This window comes from Anomaloglossus baeobatrachus, chromosome 4 (assembly GCF_048569485.1).
Source record: "Anomaloglossus baeobatrachus isolate aAnoBae1 chromosome 4, aAnoBae1.hap1, whole genome shotgun sequence".
Classification (NCBI taxonomy): Eukaryota; Metazoa; Chordata; class Amphibia; order Anura; family Aromobatidae; genus Anomaloglossus; species Anomaloglossus baeobatrachus.
Window position 1 is genome coordinate 13,664,535 of NC_134356.1, and position 4,841 is coordinate 13,669,375.

At 45.2% G+C, this 4,841-nt stretch overlaps 1 pseudogene; it reads left to right on the plus strand.

Moving 5' to 3' along the window:
- The first annotated feature begins 1,157 nt into the window (after nt 1–1,157).
- Nucleotides 1,158–4,227, plus strand: LOC142302165 (E3 ubiquitin-protein ligase TRIM39-like; annotated as a pseudogene).
- The last annotated feature ends 614 nt before the right edge of the window (nt 4,228–4,841 follow it).

Genomic DNA, 4,841 nt, shown 5'->3' on the forward strand with positions numbered 1-4,841 from the left:
GCAAAGGGTGAACCGGGGACAGGACCAGAAACTCCAACCCCACAGGGTTCACGCTACCATCATACGGACTGCAGTGGAAAACCACCGGACGGTGACCCATAGTGGCTCTATGACCAAACAGAGACAGGTGCAGGGAAAGAAGGCACCAGATTACTAAACTAGCACTAGGAAAAAGGGGACCTGAAGGTGAAACCAGCCAGCCTTGGGTAAGCAGTTACCACCAATAAAAGTGAGTAAAAGACCAGTTGCACTGAACACCTTGTGTGGACTACCTTCTTCCGACATCCGTCATTTCACCTACTTCTGGGGCCCGGCCCTGCTTGCTGAGGGCTTAACATCCAGGCTGCCATTACACCAGCCCCAGTAATGGACATTGTGCAGCGGCGGCTCCATCCACATAGCCACAACACCGCAAGTGGCATCACGTGTGAACACTATTCCATTCCCCTATAAATATTTCCCCTTTACAAAAAGGGCCCAGGGCACGGAACCGGGCAACGGCCACCAAAGTGACATTCCCTCCATACCTCATGATGGCCACCCCCAGCATCCTACCCTAATCCAGTCCCAGTGGAAGGGAAACTGACCGTGTGTTGGATGGATTGTGGTAGTTACCGGCAATGACCTCTTCCGTACCCGGGATGAGTACTACACCTCCGTCAAGGTGCAGTACACTGTGGTGCCTGAAGCCGCAGGGGCACCACATCATCATACTGACATGTCAGTTTTACCATAAAGTGAACCAGGTAAATAAAGGATCCCAATAACAATTATGCAGTTGCACTTATTTTGAAATTTCACTACACTTGGAATTTTTTTTCCAGTTTTCTAGTACAGTATATGCTAATCCTTATGGGTTTTATTCAAAAGTACAACTTGCCCAGCAAAAAATATGCCCCATACGGCAAGATTGATGGAAAAATAAAAATGTTATGGCTCTCGGAAGAAGGGGAGAAAAAAAAACAAAAACGAAAAACAGAAACTCACCCAGGGGTGAAGGGGTTAAAGAAGTACTTGCTGAGAATGACAATGTCACTGAACCTGTAGATACAGTCAGATGGGGAAGTTCAGCCTCTCCCTTTCTAATAAATGGGAATCACACCTACTGGGTACTTGACTGAGAATTTTACCTTCATTTCTTCCCTCTGCTGTCTGCGATGACGACTGCTGGACTGAGATAAGGCCTAGAATGTTCCATCTGTCTGACCCTGTATACAGATCCTGTAACCCTGAGATGTGGACACAACTTCTGCCGGGAATGTATTGAAAAGTTTGTTAAAACCCAGGACGAGCATCGAGTTTATTTCTGACCTTCATGTAGAGAAAACTATCAAAAGCGGCCGACACTGAAGAAGAACATAATGCTGTGTAAAGTGAAGAATTTCTTTTCTACTCAGCGACATCAGGAGATCACCGGGATCCGCTGCACTTACTGTATTCACTCTCCTGCACCTGCTGTTAGATCCTGTCTACACTGTGAGGCTTCTCTGTGTGACAATCACCTGAGAGTTCACAGCAAAGGATCAGAACACGTCCTAACTTATCCCAGAACTTCTCTGGAGAAGCGGAAATGTTCTGTCCATGAGAAGATCCTGGAATATTACTGCACTGAGGACGCTTCTTGTATCTGTGAGTCCTGCAGTTTGGCCGGAGAACATCGAGGACACCAGGTGGAGATGTTGGATGAGGCCTCTGAGAAGAAGAAGAAGAAACTGAGAAATGTTCTCCAGAAAGTGATCACAGATAGAATAAAGACTAAGGAAAGAGTCCGTAGTCTGGAGGAGCTCAGGAGAAAAGCTCAAGAAAAAGCAGCTGGAGAAGCCAAGATAGTCACTGCTCAGTTTAAAGACATCAGGAGACGATTGCATGACTTGGAGAAGAAGGTCCTGAGTGATATCTCCAGACGGGAAGAGCAGGTGTCACTGTCACTGTCTGATGTGATCCAGAAGCTGGAAATAAAGAAGTACGTGCTGTCCAGGAAGATGAGGCACATTGAGGAGCTGTGTAACATGACTGATCCACTGATTGTTTTACATGATCCATACACCAGGGAGTTATGTGATCCTGAGGAGGTTGGAGGTGATGAGGAAACAGGAGGACATGATGGAGGTGATGAGGACACAGGAGGACATGATGGAAGTGATGAGGACACAGGGGGACATGATGGAGGTGATGAGGACACAGAAGGAGATGATGAAGATGATCGGGGTGTGAAGCTGATATCACACATATCACACACATTATCTGCTATGATAAAAGATATATATGTGATCTTCTATGTACAGGATCCTGTAGACATATTACTGGATGTAAACACGGCTGGTAATAATCTCCTTATATCAGATGATCTGAAAACTGCGACCTGCACAGAAATAAGAGAGAATCGTCCAGAAACAGCAGAGAGATTCCAGGATTATAATCAGGTGATGAGCGGGAGGGGATTTACCTCAGGACGACATTACTGGGATGTGGAGATCAGGAGATCATGGGAGTGGAAGGTGGGGATGTGTTACCCCAGTATAGACAGGAGTGGAGATCAGTCATACATTGGATATAATAACAAGTCCTGGGGTTTATATGGAGGGTTGGCGTACAATAATCAGTATTTATTGATACATGACAGTAAATATATTCGGTTACCTCACCAGATATCCAGTGATGGAGTCCGGATCTGTCTGGATTATGAGGCCGGGCAGCTGTCCTTTTATGAGCTGTGTGACCCCATCAGACACTTACACACCTTCACTGCCGCCTTCTCCGAGCCCCTTCATGCTGTGCTATGTGTATGGGAAGGTTCCATAGCGATATCAGGAGGAGTAGCTGTGAGGAGTAGAGATGAGTGTACCCACAGATCTTTTGGTCCATTGGATCCACTTGGACTTAAAAAAAAAGTAGGAGAATTATACTTAGCGAGTCTCCCGCGTGGCTGTAACACTACTTCCAGGGTCTCTGATTGGCTGCAATCAGACTGCTTTCTGATTGGTTGCCCTAACAGCCACTGTCTGGATGCCGGATGGTGTGAAAAATAAATAAATAAATGAAATGGTGTAGGGTCCCCCCATATTATGATACCCAGCACAGACAAAGCCACAGCTACGGGCTGCAGCCACCAGCCGTGCACTTATATTGGCTGTGTATCAAATTAAGAGGAACTGTATGCAACTTTTTTTAAATTATTAAAATAAATAGTTTTAAAAAAATGACATGCAGTCCCCCTCAATGTATTTTGATACCCAGCCAAGATAAAGCCGACAGCTGGGGGTTAGGGTATGCTCAGGCTGGGGAGGGTCATGGTTATTGTACCCCCCAGCCTAAAAATAGCAGCCCACAGTTACCCTGGAATTGTCGCATCCATTACACTTTACTCGGTTTTTCCCGATTAATCTGGTGTGGTGGCAATTGGAGTAATAATGGGTTCATGACAGTGCACAGCTGTCATCAAGCCCAGAATTAGTGATGAGTAGGGGTCTATGAGATCTTCCATCACTAATCCTATATGAAAGAAAAGGGAAACATCCTTAATTTTAGTTCTTTGTTTATTACCACAACATACCCAGGTCTGGCGTAACTCCACAAACATGACGTCCCATGACGATCCCGGCTCTGCAACATACTGGAGTTGCAGCATGGGAGAACATGACTGCCCTGCTCCAACTCCAGGCAGAGACTGACTGAACCACAGCTGAGAGATGTGACTTCACTGAGTTTACCTAAGTTTACCAATAACCTTAGCCCCCCCAGCCTGAGAATAACAGTCCCCAACTGTTGGTTTTATCTTGGCTGGTTAGCAAAAATGGGAGAGACCGCAACTTATTTATTTAAATAATAATAATAATAATAATAATAATAAAAAAACAGCACGTGGTTCCTCTTAATTTGATACACAGCGCAGGGCTGGGGGCTGCAGCCTGTAGTTGTGGCTTTATCTGTGCTGGGTATCACAAAAGGGACCCAGTGCCATTTTATTTATTGATTTTTACATTCCACTCAGCAGCCAGACAGTGGTTGTGAGGGTAATCAGTCAGAGAAGAGTCTGATTGCAGCCAGTCACAGACGCTATCATAGACGGTGGGCAGGGAAAGCAGTGCAAATGCATGAGCTGTAATGAGCAGACCCGGAAGTAGTGTTATAGCTGCGCGGGAGACTCGGTAAGTAAAATGCTCCTCCTTTAACCATTTTACTTCCTTTTTTGTTATTATTATTCAGGTGGCCAAACTTGAACAGTAACATTGACTTCCCTGAGAAGTCTGTGTCTGGATCTGGGACCTGAACACCTGCTGTTCAGTACAGATGCCGAACCTTACAGTTTGGGTTCACTTACAGTGAGGAGCTATCGTCATAGGAGAAATGTGCCCAATGACTTGTGACATCACAGGGAGCAGAATCTGATTGGTGGAGTATTCAGCCAGTAGGGTGACAGCACAACAACCAATCGGAGAACTCAGCATCTCTGAAGGGGGCACCGTCTACACAGGGAGCTCACTGATTGGCTGCAGCGCTCTCGATGTGACGCTAGTGCTAGAACTAAGATTGGTGAGTACTGCAACCGGGCCCAAACATTTACTGAAAGGGGATGATCCATTAACCCCTTCACCCCTGGGTGATTTTCCATTTTTCATTTTCGTTTTTTCCTCCCCTTTTTCCAAGAGCCATAACATTTTTATTTTTCATTCATTATTGCCATATAAGGGTTTGCTTCTTGTCGCACGAGTTGTACTTTTGATTTACTCCATTCATTCTGTCACATATTATACTGAAAAATGGGAAACAAATTCCAAGTGCAGTGAAATAAAAAAAAAAAAAGTGCAATTCCACGACTATATTTTTGTATTTTTTTGATT